This window comes from Canis lupus, chromosome 19 (assembly GCF_011100685.1).
Source record: "Canis lupus familiaris isolate Mischka breed German Shepherd chromosome 19, alternate assembly UU_Cfam_GSD_1.0, whole genome shotgun sequence".
Taxonomy (NCBI): Eukaryota; Metazoa; Chordata; class Mammalia; order Carnivora; family Canidae; genus Canis; species Canis lupus.
The window spans coordinates 40,726,140-40,743,629 of record NC_049240.1 but is presented as its reverse complement, the minus strand read 5'-3'; the positions used below and the strand labels follow the sequence as shown (position 1 = coordinate 40,743,629).

Sequence of the window (17,490 nt, the reverse complement as noted above, 5' to 3'; positions counted from 1 at the left end):
GGATGGAAGAGCTCGATTTAATAGTAGTTCATGTAAAAAATGATGGGGTTTTGCTTTTATAAGTTTAATGATGGCCACAGGGTTAACACAGTTGCCTTCAAAAGTCATTGCAATCTTGGTTAACACTGATAGTGTGCAGAATAGCTCAGGTTAAGAGCCACTTTCCCTGCACTGTCAAAACTCATCTGGAATGGAGTGCTCAGGTCTGGTTATGTCATCTTGAGGCAGACATTGTCAAATTGGAGAACTTCCAATAGAGATCAACCAGGATGAAAACAGCATGAAAAAACATCACCTAAGTAACAGTTGAAGGACAAGAGATATTATTTAAGAAAAATTTAGAGAAGCATGTCAACCGAAGTGGGCATTGTAACAAGTGGTGGAGCCATGACTGAAACAGAGCAAATCTCATTACAGAGAGCATTCCAACCATCCTTAAGTACTCTATCCTATATTGCCTCTCTATAAAAATACCAGAAGAAAATAAAGAAACAGCTTTCATAGTATCAGAGTGAAAACCACATCCCTAACTATAACATAAAAACCACTATCATAAATGAAAATATGGCTTTTAAAAACAATATTAATTTTTGAAATTTTGCATAGAGAAGGATAAGTAAATGTAGATTAAATTAAGACACAATAAACAAAAGAGTGGCAATACAAAATGCTAGTGAAGATGTAGAGTAACTAGAATACTCATACATGATCAATGAGAATATAAAATGGTACAGCCACTTTGGAAAACAACTTGGCAATTTCTTATTAAACTAATCAGTCATTGACCATACAGCCCAAAACCACACTTGGGCATTTATTCCAGAGAGATGAAGGCCTACATTCACACAAAAACCGATATATGTATGTTTACAGCAGCAATGTTCATAATGGCCCAAACTGGAAACAACCCAGATGTCCATCGATGGGTGAATATTTACATAAACTGCAGTATGTTGAGACCATAGGACACTGCCCAGCAATAAAAAGAAATGAACTACTGATATACACAATCACTTGAATAAATTGTCAAAGAATTATGCTGAGTGAAAAACATCAGTCTCAAAAGGTTACTGAGTGTAGGATTCTATTTTGTATAACATTTTTGAAATGACAAAATGGAGAACAAATTAGTGATTGCCAGGGGTGGCAGCAAAGAAGGGAGGTGGATATGGTTATAAAGGGGTTTAATAATGGATCCTTGTGGTCATGGAACTGTTCGGTATCTTGATTACAGTTGTGGATACAAGAACCTACATATGTGATAAAATTGGAAAATATTTTGAAAGTTCAAAATGTTAAAAATAGAGTTACTATGTGACTTAGCAATTCCAGTCCTGGGGTATATACAAAAGAGAAGTGAAAACATATGTACGTACAAAAATTTGCACATCAATTTTCATAGCAGCACTAATCATAATAGTCCAAATGTGTAAACTACCCAAATTCTATCATCTGATAGAATAAATAAAATAAATAAGTACATTCATTCCTTTGGCAAATGTATGTATGCTGTGTTGAGTGCTTACCTGGTACTCCCTAGATCTGGATAAAATAATGTGGTACATCCATACAACAGAATATTACTCTGAAATTAAAAGGAATAAAGTACTGATACATGCTACAATGTGAGTGAATCTTAGAGGTGTTATTTATGCTAAGTGAAATAAACCAGTCACAAAAGACCACATGTTATATGATTCCACTGATATGAAATGTGCAGAATAGACAAATCCATAGAGAAAGTAGATTAGTGGTTACGTAGAGCTGGAGGGAGGGATGGGGAATGAACACTAACAAGTACAGAATTTCCTTCTGGGTTGATAAAAATGTTCTAGAATTAGACAGTAGTGAAGGTTTCATCACTGAATTATACGCTTTAAATGTTAAAGCATATAGAACTAAATACACACACACATTAGTATAAGTAAAAATGGGCAACTGAATAATATAAGTGGATTCTATCAATGTCAACATCTTAGTTGTGCTATTATACTACCATCTTGCAAAGTGGTACCAGTGGAAGAAATGATAAAATGTATACAAGATTTCTCTGCATTATTTCCTACAACTGCATGTGACTTTACAGAAGCTGCTTCAAAATTTCACATTCACCATATGCTGCAAAACTTCACATTCACCTACATACACTCGCTCATCAGTGCTAGAGGAGCAATACTACCTTCTGCTTCTCTCTGCTTTCCAATCCTGAATGAGGCCTCTCACTGACAGAGTCTAAATTAGAACCCAGCTGGCAAAGCATTCTGGGACATGCTGTGCTAGGCTTCCAGCCCCTCTGATAGAGGGAGATCATAGAAGAGAGTAGGGATGAAGTCCAATATATGTCATTTATATTTACATAGATGTATTAATTAATATGCATATATAGAAATATAAATTATAATCAATATAAATATAAGTTAATATGTATATGTGTATGTATATATATATAGATATATATATCAACTAAATTCAGCAAAATCTTTAAATGAAATGTTGAAAATTGCATATATAGTACCTTAGCCTATATTCTCCCAAAAGAAACATCTACAGCAAAGTTTGATGCGTGGGTGGTTTATTGAGGAATATGATCCCAGGGAGCAAGAGTAGAGGAGTAGGAGGAGTGAAGAGAAGAGGAGGGAGAGAGACTATAAAGATGAAGTATTGCAATGGCATGTCCCTTTAGTCAAAGGTTTGGGTCGCCCATATTGAACTGCTCTCTTAGATGTGTCACACTGACACCACTGTATCAGAGAAGCAAGAGGCACGTTGTATTTTCCTAAAGTGAGACAAAGTCAGTTTACACCTGCGATAAACTGGTTGAAGCCTGCGTAACCATGGCTGATGATAATACAGAGATCTGAAACAGTGCACAAGAGGTATCTGATAATGCCTCTTGATGCCAATTACAAGAAATACATGTATCAGAATGAAAAATATCTGGAAGGGAATTTAGTGATATGCTAGCAGTGTTTATTGCTGGGTTATAGAATTATGGATAATTTTTGGTTTTTTTTTTATATGTTCTTATACTTTCAAGTTTTCTGCAGTAAGAATATACTATTTCTTTTTTTTTTTTAATTTTTATTTATTTGTGATAGTCACAGAGAGAGAGAGAGAGAATGAGGCAGAGACACAGGCAGAGGGAGAAGCAGGCTCCATGCACCGGGAGCCCGACGTGGGATTCGATCCCGGGTCTCCAGGATCGCGCCCTGGGCCAAAGGCAGGCGCCAAACCACTGCGCCACCCAGGGATCCCGAATATACTATTTCTGTAATCACAAAATGCAACAAATTATTTTTAGGGAGCTGAACTACATGATTTGAGGATGAATATTTACACAGAGACCAGATTACTTAGATATAGAATTCTACTGGATGGAAAGATCTGACCTCTCGGATCACCAGCCAGGACTCTATGATAATCAACCGGCTGTAATGTTTAGGGAGGACCAGGTAAGCACTCAACACAGCATACACACATTTGCCAAAGGAATGAATGTACTACAGCAGCACAGACAGAAAAAGTTAGAAAACTCTTGCTCCCAGGAGTTCACAATCTCTTAGATTAAAAACAGAGACTTAAAGTCAAAGGGTCACCATATGACCCTGCAAATTCACTCCTAGGTATACGTTCAAAAGAAATAAAAACATATGTCCACACAAAAACTTGTGTACCATTGTTCATAGCAACACCATTCATAATAGTCAAAAAGTGGAAACAACATCAACAAATAAATGAATAAACAAAAATCCTTATATAGATATCATATGTCTATAATGGAATATTCAGTCATAGGAGTGAGGTACTGACACATGCTACAACATGCAAGAACCTTGAAAACATTATGCTAAATGAAAGAAGGTGTGCATGAAAGGCTATCTATTGTGTGATTTCTTTAATGTGAAATACCCAGAATAGGCAAATCCATAAGGAATAAAAGGTAGATAGCATCTGCCAAGGGCCAGGGGAAGGGGGAGAGGGGAGTGATTATTTAGTGGGTATGAGGTTTATTTGGGAGTGATGAAATGTTCTAGAAGTAGATGGTGGTGATGGTTGTACAACATAGTGCATATACTAAAAATCACTGAATTGCCACAACATCCACTTTATATACTTCATAGAAGCTACAATGATAACCAATGGCTTTACAATGGTTACAATGGTAGATTTTATCTTATGTGGATTTTATTTCAATTAAAAATGACAGTAAATGTTCTGGGTAACATGTAATGTGTGACAAATAATGGTATTAAAGTCTAGGGGAGAGCAAGAGAGATCACATGGGTCTAGGGGCAACAGGGATGGCTTCATGAAGGAGGTAGGAGTTTGGGACTTTGAAGGAGCAGGATATCAGACATTCCAAAGACGCTTATGGAATTGAATTCAACTACAAAACATTCAGGAAGAGGTATCAGCAAGGGCATCAAGACAGCAAAGTAGAGGATGGTGCTACCTCTCTGGATGACTGGTCAACTTTTCTGGATAAGGAACACTGTAATAGTGAAGGAGTGGTAGCAGATACAGCACATGGAAAAAATCTTTGAGATTCAGAAAAACACTTTACACTGAAAAATCCTGACCAGATAATGCTTTCTCCAATTCCTACGGTTTTCATTTCTAATTATAGAAATGATATAAAAAGAAGGCACTCTGGTATCATGGTTTAAGGATTCTGTGCCTGTCAGATGGTCATGCTGCAAAACAAATGACCCCAGGGTTTTAGTGGCTTCCGATAGCAACCATTCGTCACTCATTCAAAATACCCATTATGGATGGGCTGTGGCCATGCTCTATGTTTAAGCTTCAGTCTTCATCTATTAGATGAAGATAATTATTCCTATGCTATGGAAGGAATTATTATGAGAATTGAATGAGATACTGTAAGTGAAATGCTTGGTACCATACTTGCCTCAGAGTCATTGCTAACTAAGATGAACAGCTCTACCAGATATAAGTTCTTCGAGGGCAAGGACTCCGTTTCACTACTGTTTACTCAATACCCAGCAAATGTCAAGCACACTCTAACTACTTTAGTACCTGCTTGGTAAAGGAGTAAATTAATGAATAAATGGATGAATTAATATATGCTCACTAAAGAAAATTTAGAAAGCATAGAAAAGTATTCAGAAAAAAAAGAAACCCCACTCTTTTCAATTAACGTCCAATGCACAGAGAATGCACTGGTGAGCAAGTTACAGGTCCTTTTTAATTTACATCCTTTCTTGCCCTGGCTCACACCTGATGGAAAAATCAAAGCTTAAATGTACAGACTCTGCTCTTCTTTTGGAGAGCTGAATGTAATTCTGAATAACCTTTCTAGTGCAGCAGGGTCCCGGCAATAAACAGTCCTTATGGAGATCAGGGTCCACACAGGGCTCTGGATTGTGCTGGGAACTTCCTGAAGGTGAGAACAAGAGACAGGAAATGGAAATTAATGCCTGACTTGCTCCTTCCTGGGATGAAGTCTCCAAAGAATGCATTTTTTTGTCATCAACTCTGGATAACAGAGAAGTTATTCTTGTGATTTTTAAATGTTTTATTTAAAGGCCCATAATTTTAATTTATACCAGTAGATATGGAAAAGAGGAAATACAAGGAAAAATCACGACCAAACCCCACCCTAGCTAAAGACAAAATCAAATCTGCTTTTTCACACTCCTTTCAAATATATGAATTATATATTAAATTTACTTTTATAATATACAAATTTTCATTACTTGTACACCCCTTGATTGGCATAGCCCATTATTACAAAGGTTTGTTACAGGTAAGATGATGTTCCCCTCACACCACACACCATACACACACATTCACTCACACAAACACATTCATTCACACACATGCCCAGACACACACATATACACCCACACTACATATATGAGAAGAGACATAATGGCTATCTATTCTAAGGGCTCCTCTAAGGAATAGAAATCTTTACTCTGTGTAGACTAATTGGTAGAAGCCACAGGAAACATTTCTCAGCTAAATGGAAGACTTTTCAAAGAGATAGCTTTTAAAACCCTGAGATGCAGTGATACTGGTAATAGCCTGCTCAAGCCTAAAGAGCCCACTGGGCAACTGTTCCATTGTATTTATGGTTCTTTCTGTTCCTTGAGGGTCTGACAATAAATGCTTGTAAGCACCTGTGTTCTGTTCCCTACTCTGCCAGAAGTTATGAGAGTCATCAGACTCAGGACAACAAACCCTCCCTCTGAGGAGTTTACCTTCTACCTATGCAAAAGAGATACCTATAGGAATTTCAGTCATATGGCCAACAATGACACAACAGCTCAGAATGTCACAAGAAAGAATGAGGTCAATTGTCAAGAAAGTATCACAGATTTTGAGCGCAGAGGGAAAGGTACATATATCAAAATCTACTGTAGCCCTGTAGTCACTGCCTAATTGACAAATTTAGATTAAATATGCTATCAGCAAAACAGATTTTTCAGGTTCTTTCAGGCAGATGTCTCAGAAAAATCTCCATTCAGTCTCAAGTCCCTGAGTCCACCCTCAAAACCAGCTCCCCATAAATATGCACTCACATGCACACTCATACCTCCCCAATTTCACTCCACCCAAGTACCTCTCTCCCCCCCAACACACTCACATACACACACCACAAGCACACATTATGACTCACTCTGTGGGGAAGGCTCTTCAATGGGACGCCCTCTGCACTGTTAACTGTACGTAACCTTGATATTTCTCTCCACTTTTTTCCCTTTTGGTCTGACCACCTGCTTATTGCTAAAAGCCACTTGTTTCCTTATAGGGCTTTGAAACTTGGCTGGACAATCAAAATACTACATCTGATCTCTTGAAGAACATAAGCAAGATTTGAGAGGAAGTGAGAGAGGGCATTCTGAGAAGAAGAAGACATGACCACTGTTTTCAAATATTTAAAAGGAAAAAGCAGGCCTGTACTGTCTGACTTCAAAAGGCAGAAGTTAGCATGATAAAATGTGGCTCAACCTACAACAAAACTCTGAACAGGCAACATTGCCCGCTGGTGACATGAGCCATCTTGGGCACTAGTGAGCTATTTGTCACCATCAGAGTCCAGGCCAAAGAGTGGCAAATGCCTGGCAAGGGTGATCTAGGAGGCTGGCCTGAAGGGTCTTGAGGCTACTCTCAACTCAGAAAGTCTCTACTATACAATCCCAGGAATGCATAGGGATTGTCAGGGAAAACAGACTGGAGCTAGGTGGAGGTCACTGAGTTAATAGGTTAGAACAAATGGCCAAAATTCTTGGGACACAGCCTTGAGGAAAAGCACAGGGATTAAGATCATTTGGGGACAGTGAAGTGATTAGACCTGTGTAGCTCTGAATGAGCGGCTTCAGAAGGCTGGTAACTAGGGACAACAGGGAGAAATTAGCTTGGAATTCAATTTAAGATGATCATAAGGCTAAGATTTAAAAATGTAGATATTGTCTTAAAGGCCATTGATTACAAACTGGTAAACACTGAAGGCTTTTTACTTAAATTGCCTGGCGTTTTAGAAGGCATTTGGTCCCAACACAAGCAGCTTAGAGCCCAGGGTCTTACATGCAACAGAACTTTACACATTTATATTACCTGTCAGACTCTGTGACTGCTGCCACAGATGATGATAAATCACTGATGATTTTAAAGTGGGAATGTGGAATGACAGCAACTGTAGGGAAATCAGTACAGCAGGGACGTCCAGCTTATATCTGAGGCAAGGGAGTCTAGAACATTCCTCCTGCGATAGCCCAGGCATGAGACACCGAGGCCCCAACCTGAGGAGTGTTGGTAGGAGAGGAAAGGAAAATGGAGATGCAAGATGGGTCAGAGAAGAAGGAAGGGGTGGTGAGAGAAGAGGTGCATCTAGAGGGGAAAGCCTCAATTGCGTTCAAATCCCCATTCAGCCAAGATATGCTGTGGATCTTTGGGAATGTTACCTAAAAGCTCTGTTGCTTTACTTTCTCACACAAGGTGAATACAATTGTCAATCTTGCTCCAAGGATTTGTAATAATTTATGTAAATCTACATAAAGTTCTGAGTCTAGGCGCTGCCACAGTAAGCATTTCATAAATGATACAAAATTCTATTGTATATGATGGAAATAAAATTGTCTGGTTATATGTATGTGCATATGTGGTATATTGACAGCCTGAAAAGAGGAAGTCAAAAACCACTAATTTTAATACAAATTTGAGATGTAGATTTGAGGACAAGATGAGTAGTTAGGTCAGATATTTTGAGTCTGAAGAATAATGGTTCATAGGATATACCTAAGTAATGATTTTGAGCTGGAAATTGACAATATGCCATGCAAGTGGGAAAAAGTTAGACTGAAGTTTCAGATTAATTTAGAAGTTTATGCTGCAAATAACTAAAAACTCAAACTCAACTGGCTGAAACTATAAAGAAAATAGATTAGTTCCTACAATGGGAAGTCCAAAGGTGGGACAGCTCAGTACTATTATTTTAAGGGCTCTGTGGTGTCCTGGGGGGCCCCTGTTCTTTCTATCTCTCTCCCACTCCCATGCCAGCAACCTAAACCCATGCCAACTTATCTCTAGGCTTCTATCCTCATGGTCAAAACATTAAGGATTAGCACATCAGGACACAACAACAGAGCCACCCTTTCCTGTGAGAAAACATTTACCAGATTTTCCTGTTATATTTCTCCTCTCTTCTCTTTGGCTTAATTTAGGATAGATTCCCCTTCCTAAACCAATCATTGGCAAGAAGAACTAGACTCCTAAATTTGGCTTTGATTAATCCAGGCGTAATTCTTGAGTTCTGTCCCTGAATCAAGAAGCAAAGGAATAGACACTCGGATGAAAGACAAGAATGGTTCCTGGGTAGTGGCATCACCAGCTGGGTCTGCTGTTCCTCAGCTCCAAGCATCAGATTACATTCATCACCATCGTCCTAGAATTACTTCAATGAAGCAAGGCAATAGTGGTGGCAGTTTCCACTTCCCTGCCACCACCTGCAGCAAACCCCGCTCTGGCATTGTCTTTGCAATGCAGGGATGGATGGATTGTATCTGTAACATAGACTGCCTGACTCCCCCCACTGAGTCACACAACAGGCAGGAAGCCGGATTGGCTGGCTGGCTGGCAGATGGCGGCAAGGGGTGGCTGGCAGATGGTAGAAGGCTACCCAGTTGCCAAGAGGAGCAGTAAACCCTAGTCCTAACAGAACATAAGCCCTTTGTCTCCTTGATCCACGTGACAATCTCACTCTCAATCAGCATAGGAACCTTTCCTGAGGTTCTCCTTGTTTATGACTGACCAGGAGATGGCATCAGAGCACTAGACAACATGGCTGGCCACCTGCAGTTCTCCAATGGGGCAAAGTGGAGGACTCCAGATGAACTTAGGAGCCTCTCCTCACTGTCACTGAACAGGAAACCCATAACAAGCCAATCTAAAAATGGCAGCAGGAAAAGATCATTAACCCACCTGCCTGTGTCTTGCAAGTCTGAATCTAAGTCATGTTGGAAAGACAACATTCTCTTATAAAGTTCATAACCATACCACAAACTGTCCATGGACTCTCTTGCTAACACACATGCCACCAGTGAGACAGTTTATTTTAAAAGTTGAGCCCGCTAATGATGGATAGACTTGTCAAATCACTGTTTTACACTTGAAACTACTGTAACATTGTGCATCAACCATACTTCAAGTAAACACGAAAAGAGTAGGGCCCAGAGAATTTTTTTTTTTTCTGAATTGTATTACTCAATTTAAAATAAAATAAATTTAAAAATAAGGCCACTGGCTCTGAAGCCATTCATGAGTGATCCCCCAGGAAATTGCTCATCATATTTTCTCCCAGGGTTGGGCCCACATTTAAAAAAATCATTGCCTTCCAAACAATTTTTCCAGCAACAACTAATTTCCTCTCTCATACTATGAAAAGTCATATTTAACTGGGCATGCAATTAAAAGCTGAAATGACTATCACATAGTTTCCATTAAGCATTTTTTTTAATTTCATCTTAAGTATGATGTCGAAAAGCACATGTATCAAAAGTACACTCAATTTATCTTCACAAGCTGAACACACCCACATAACCAGCACCCATATTAAGAAGCAGAACACCATCGGTACCCTTAACTATCAGCACCTTTGACGTCTCCTCCGGTCACTACGCATCACCACCACCCTTAAGGATAACCACCATCCTGATTTGAAGTAGCATAGAGTAGTTTCTCTGTCTTTGGACTTCAGGTCAATGGTTCCATAAACTGTGTTCTTTGTCTCTAGCTACTTTCTGTCAACATTAGCTATGACCCATGCTACACACAGTTAAAAGATGATTCATTCTCAAGGCATTGGTGCATATTTTATATATACAATATAATAAATACAATAAATTGGAGGATACAGCAATTTATCAGTTCTGTATAGGTGAGCATTTGCATAATTTCCAGGTATTGGCTATCAGCTACTTTGCGCATTCTGGCACCTGTCTTTTGTGGAATATATATAAGCACCTCTGTATCGAGTACCCATACCTAGTGGAGGGATTGCTAGGCATGTGTGTTTTCAGGTTAGTAGATAGATTCTACCAAATAGATTCTGTCAAAGTGGTTCCATTAGACATTAGAGATTTCTTGAAACGTAAAAAAATAAATTGCAGACCCCACTATGGCCTTCATGGATCCCTTAGAGGTCTAAGGACATCAATTAAGAACTTCCACTTAAAAGAAATTTGTTGTCTTCTATTCCCAGTTAAAATGGGTGACGCTTACTATTTTTCATAAAGTGCACTTCAGTTATTTTTATAAAATCTCAGCCCTGTTACCCCCGGGCTGTAAAAACCTTTTCTCACAGGTAATGCCCAGCTGAGGCCTTTGCACTTACCCGAGGCCTCTACATGATGAGGACCAGACCCTGAACCTCAGAGCATTACATAATCACAGTTAGAGGAGGTAGATGAGTTCCAGAACCACATCCCCTCTAATACACAGCTTCTCTCTTAAGTATGAGATAGAAAGGATTCAGAAAGGGATCAAAAAGGCACACACTTTGGAGTAGATAGGCCCCAGTCTGGACTCTTGACTTGTGACTAACCAGAGTTCCATCTGGTCTGGTTCCATCCATTCACCTACAATTAGCTTTGCTTTTCTAAACCCCAAACCTTCCTTCCTGTTGGTTAAAATAGGCAATTAGAGGGACACCTGGGTGGCTCAGCAGTTGAGCATCTGCCTTTGGCTCAGGGCATGATCCTGAAGTCCCGAGATCAAGTCCCACATCGGGCTCCCTGTATGGAGCTTGCTTCTCCCTCTCCCTATGTCTTTGCCTCTCTCTGTGTGTGTCTGTCATGAATAAATAAATAAAATCTTTGGGAAAAAAAAGAGGCAATTAGAATGAAATCTAAATTCTTTAACTTATCCATAAGGCCCCACCTGAACGGAATGTGTCCTGATCCCATTTCCTTCCACTCCCCACTTTGCTCATGAGGCTCCAGGTACATGGGTACTTTTTCTCCCTTCAAAAATGGCAAGTATGATGTCTTTTCAGAGTGTGTGTCCTTGCAGCTCCCTCTGTTCCAGGTGCTCTTCCCCTTGATCTCCACCTGGCGGCTTCATCCTCATGGTTCAGGTTTCAGCTTAAATGTCACCTCCTTGGATGTGCCCTTCACTAACCAGATCTCAGAAAGCAGACTTCCACCATCTTTCTATATCCTATCAGCCTATTGTGCATAACAGCATAGATCATATGACATCATTTGCTTATATGCTTATGCCATCCAAAACTACAATGAAAGCTCCGTAAGAACAGTGATGATTTTTTATTTTGTTTTGTGTTCATTTCTAGGTCCCCAGCATCTAGAAAAGTCTCTGGCACATACGAGGTACACAATAAATGTTTGAGAAATGAATGACTGTGGCCCCATCTAAGGAGTGTGTGGGCCCAAATTTAGCTACCATTGATGGCTTTTGGAAAAAAAAAAAATTTGAAAGCCCAGGTCCCACTCACCATAGTTCAGTACCCTTCACTTCTTAGTCCCAGAATCAGCATTTTTTTTCTGGCCCTAAAGATACCTACTCATTTGGGGACCCAACATTTCTTTGACCTCATTTACAACAAATCAATGTTGTAAACTTTCTTTTCCATACAAGCTCGCACTAACGCCTTGTGGTGAATCACCAATACACCAAGACTATTAAACTTGTCAAAATGAAAACTGTCAGCTGTGGTAAATGCAAGGCTCTGCTCAACCTCCCAGCATTTTGGGGTCTTAGAGTCAAGGCATGATCATTGGGGAAGCCGTCCAGGAGGGAAGGCCACATGCAGGCACAGGATGCTGCATCTGCCAAGCCCAGGAAGGCAGGAAGCAATGCTCAGTATTTTGTGTCATATGGCCATGGTCAGCAGCTTTGAGTGATTCCCAAAGATCTGCCAGGAAGAAGAGGTTCATTTGTTGGAAGTCCTCATATTTAAAAACAATATGCATCAGTGGTTTTATCTTTTCCCGGAAAGTGTGAGTTCCATGAATATGAACTAATAAGTTTTTGCTTTGCTAACTTCAGTGCTGGTCAATACTTGTAAGAGATCCAGACACAAGACAAAATAATGAAAGTACTGAGGAGCTGTAAGTGCTCTTCAAACAGAACACTTCAACACACAGGTTTCATCTGGCAGAAAATGAACCAAGATCATGTAATCAACTGTAACAGATGAAAGAATTTTAAAGTTGGCCTGGCCTGGGCCCTTGATGCTGACATAAAAATAGGCCTTGAATACCCTCTGGTATTCTGATTATTCACAGCTTTGATGCTAACCACCTATTCCAACCCATCAGCAGATGAGAACACAAACCACCCTTGATCCCATAGACTTCTGGCAGAACTTCCCTCCTATCAGAATAGAACGTTGCCTCCCCTCTTGACCAAGTCCGCCACCTTAGGCTGTAAATGTTGGTGTTGCCACTGTGTTCATCTCAGTCCCAGGTGAGAAACCAAGACACATCAGGAATCATTATGGCCACAGTTCCATCCTGAACCAGCTGTTCTGAACTCCTTGGCTAAAAGTGCACGATGTGGATCATGGTAGTCATGGCACCAGCCTGCATCTAGAGAGGACTAGGAAGGCTGTGTTGGGAACCAGAAGCACTAGGTGAGATCTTTGTTCAGGGTCCTCTGAGTCCTTTGGCCAGGGTGGATACACAGAGACTGTGTTACATGGCTAGAATCCACATATAGACTTCCACCTCAAAGATTCTCGGTGGAGCAGATGGTGAAGCTGGCATCATGGCAGGAGCAGCACAGGCATCAAAAGTTAAGGTTCTGGGGGCTCATGGAGCCTACCTGGGGAAAACCACATCTCTGGCAGCAACACAACTGTGTTTAGCTGGTAGGGGGTCAGGCCAAAAGAGAGCATAAAGAATGTTAAAGCCCAAAATACAAAAATGAGGAAACCAGGATGGGAGCCTGAAATGGATGTGGAAATCACTACCAGTCACACTGGTAGATGAACCCTTGGAGCCACAGGAGGCCTCTTTAAGTGGCAATGGCCTGATACATAAACTTTTTATTATATCTTCTTTCCCATGATTATGGCTTATATTGTTATTATTATATGGTGCTCACTCCATATCCTAACAGGACTGGGTCAGATAATATAAAAACAAATGGTATACAGCCTACAGATGAGGATTCTTTCTTTTTTTTTTAATATTTTATTTATTTATTCATGAGAGACACAGAGAGAGAGAGGCAGGAACACAAGCAGAGAGAGAATCAGGCTCCCTGTAGGGAGCCCGATGTGGGACTTGATCCCAGAACCCCAGGACCATACCCTGGGCTGAAGGCGGACGCTGAACCACTGAGCCACCCAGACATCCCAAAGATTTTTTTTTCTTAATGTTAATTATTTGTTAACATTTTTACATGGGAAATTGCACATAAAAATCCATATTTACCATCTCTCTTGAGAAATGCAAAGATCTGACAGGAGCGAGCCTATAGTCCAGCCTGGCTACATTCCACCAGAGCTAAGTAGCAGTCTTCTCTCTGGTGAGGCCACGGGCTCTGGTTTACTGCCATCCACGTGGCCTACTTCCTTATTTAAGCTCCTGCCTGGCCCAGCAGGAATTTGAGTTTGAGACCCCTGAGCTCAGCACTTAGTGCACCAAACAGTGGGTGTCTGTGGTGGGCTCTGGGGTAACATTAATCACAGTGGGTGGCTGATGCAATTGCTATCATCCTCATTGTCATTGCTGAGGTCTGTTGTTGTAGATTCTATGTGGTACAATGCCTATTTCAGGAGATGAGATAGCCATAGATCTTCACTACAGGAGCTTTAAACCAATGGAAAGATCAACATAGGTTGATTTTGTAAGACACTGCAAAAATTCAAAGTGACAATGATTGATGAGGCACAGGAACAGAGGCTCCATAAAGAGAATGGGAGATCATAAACTGGAATTTCATTGCTCACTGTCATATAGGGAATGAAAGATTCAGCCTACAGCCTCAGTTATGAGAGAGACAGCTGCAGTTGGCCCCCTTCTGGGTTTTAGTTGTAAAGTCCTGGGATATCCATAAAAAAGAGAACCCCTGACTCTAAAGCCTGACCTCCTGTCAACTCAGGATGCCCCTGAGCACTTAGTATGTGCTGGCACTATATGAGGTACTTTGCCTACACTGGTTCAGAGGAGAGGCAGTCTTGGAGTATAGGCTCATAGTTGGCTGACTAGGTTCAAATGCTGGCTCTGTGCCTTACAAGTTGTCTAAACTTGGACATCTAACCTCTTTAAAATTTCTCTTCCCAACCTATAAAAGGGGAAATTAATGGTATCTACCATAGTTTAGTTAAGTGGATTAAATGAAAGGGTTTAGCATAGTAGCTGTTTCTAGTAAATACACATAAGTAACTATTAGCATCATCATTATTATTATTACTAAACTGCCTTTTAGCAGGTGAGGAAAAGTAAAAGACAAAAAGAGTTAGAACTTGCCCAAGATTGGGATGCCTGGGTGCCTTAGCAGTTGAGTGTCTGCCTTGGGCTCAGGACATGATCCTGGGGTCTGGAGATCGAGTCTCACATCAGGGTCCCTATGGGGAGCCTGCTTCTCCCTCTACCTATGTCTTTGCATCTCTCTCTGTGTCTCTGATGAATTTAAAAAAATAACTTGCCCAATATTATTATATAATCAGTAATAGAACCAGAACTCAAACTCAGGTTCATCTGCCTAAAAATATCTATGGTTCTGGCACCTTCCTTCCAATGATGTCTTAGGACTAGATGAACAAATAGAGATGCTACCTGAGAAAGAGAGAAAGAGTTTGGGTAATGCTTTTGAAATATCGCACTGTATCATTCCTAGTTTCTGGAACATTTTTTCCCCTTAATTCCCATTGTTTTACCCATCAGTGACGCCATTTTCCACACACATGTTAAGCCCAATTCTCCATGGAAAGACAATGTCATCCACCCCAGGCACAAGTCATGCTTAATAGAGAATGGCAGGACAGGGCCATCAGCAAAGACTGGATCTCAGCCAGTCCTCCCACATGGAAGGTGAACTCACTGCCACTCAACTCCACTGTCTTGGACATTCTCCAGGAATGAGTGACAGGTCTCACCATGTGGGCAGCCAAAGGCATGGGGGTGGTGGAGATCGTATGGGAGACGGGAGAAACACATTGGAGATGAGCAAAAGCCAAACAGATGGCATGGCCTCACTGCGGGTAGCTAAGAAACCACAGCAGCAAGCTGACTAAATAAGCATACATACAGCGGAGAGAGCCAGGAGAGAGGCAAAGAAGTCTTGGCACCAGGCTTGGCAAAGAACAACCACAGTGCTCACGGACTAGTAAAGAATCAAACCCCAGTGGTGTGAGGGGCTCAGGACTGGTGGGGAGCAGCAGGGGGTCGGGGGAAGGGCAGAAGTGGAATAAGTCAGAATGCAGAGCAGTTGAGAACAGCCAGAGGCCAGGCTGGCCAAGTCTAAAAAATTCAGGAAGAAGTGATCACTAACACAAGGATGGTGGGCAAAGTTAGAAAGCCTGAGTAGACCAATGCCAAGGACTCTCCTAATGTCTCAGCAAGCTAAGGAACCAGTTAGATTTCTGTTAGCAGCTCCATCCCACTTCCCAGAGACAGCCATTGTCAACAGGCATAGACACATATACACAAACATACAGATGTGTGTATATACAAATATGCACCCATATATACCCTTAGATATTCAAGAACGGAATTAGACTATATATAGAGTGTCCATTTTTTTTCACTCAACTAGACGAGGAACATTTTTTCATGCCTGCGAATGTACTGCTGCATGGTCATTTTAGTGGCTTTGCTGTATTCCATCACATATATGAACCACAACCGACTCAGCCACTCCCTATTCAAGGGCATGAACAGTAAAGGGTGTGTAGGATTTTCCTCTTTTATAATACAATATAGTCATCATCATCTGTTTCCTTGGGATTAATACCTACATGTAGAACTGGTGAAGCAAAGGGCAATAGCATTTTAAAATCTTTTACCACATAAGAAAAAAAAGTGAAAGCCTACATTAATTTGCCCTCTCTCCAGCAAAATGAAAGGGAAATTTGCTCCACATGCTCCCCAACGCTGGGTATTATTATTATTTTGTCAGTTTGCTAAGTTAAAAAATGCCATGTCATTTATCTATCTGTATGACTCTATTTATTAGGGAGGTTGAACATTTTCATAACCACATTCTTAACTCGTAAGTACAAGATTGAATCCCTTACAGAAAGATGACATGGAAGAGGGTGGTGGAACTCACTGGCCAGATGCTCAGACCTGGCCTCAGAGACTTTGTCTTCATGTCTACAAATCAGTGGTTCCCAGAGATTGCACCTCAGCTTTGCAGGTGCAAAATCTGACTTCTTTTCACCCCAGTGTTTGCTAAAAACAATTCACAGGTAATGTGCTGATAAGCCAGGATGCTAATGTATCAACTTATAATAAAAAATACAATCTTGGGGCACCTGTATGGCTCAGCGGGTTAAGCATCCAACTCTTGATTCTGGCTTAGGTCATGATTTCAGAGTCAAGGAACTGAGCCCTGGATCTGACTCCAAGCTCAATGCGGAGTCCGCTTGAGATTCTCTCTCTCCCTCTTCTTCTGCCCCTCCCCTGCTCATGTGCACGCGCAGGGACGCATGCTCTCACTCTCTCTCTCAAATAAATAAACAAATCTTTAGAAAAATATATGATCTTTGTAACAGTAGAAATATTCATGTATAATATCTAGAATACTCTGTTCTGAAACACAAATTAGGAATCAGAAGGTTATCTGATGAATAAAAATGTATCCCCAGAGTCAGAGAGGAGCAGCAAGAGAACACTGACAGACACCAGAATATATCTGCAGATGGTCAGAATCCCACCCACTGGAGAATTCTTTCTCCAGCTCCAGGTGTCCTGAGGAAAGTTAGTCTCATGAAGCCCATCCAGAGACCTACCCTCCTCACATGTACGGCCAGGAGAGGGGTCTGTGGCTGTGGATGAC

The 17,490-nt window shown here is 40.8% G+C and overlaps 1 long non-coding RNA gene across 2 annotated transcripts in view; it reads right to left on the bottom strand.

The window, feature by feature from the left end:
• Positions 1–4,507: 4,507 nt before the first annotated feature.
• LOC119864393 overlaps positions 4,508–17,490 on the bottom strand; it is a 132,761-nt gene continuing 119,778 nt past the window's right edge. For both annotated transcript variants that reach the window (XR_005373808.1, XR_005373807.1), the window contains exon 6: positions 4,508–5,398. This is a non-coding gene — a long non-coding RNA (uncharacterized LOC119864393). The remainder of the gene's footprint in view (positions 5,399–17,490) is intronic.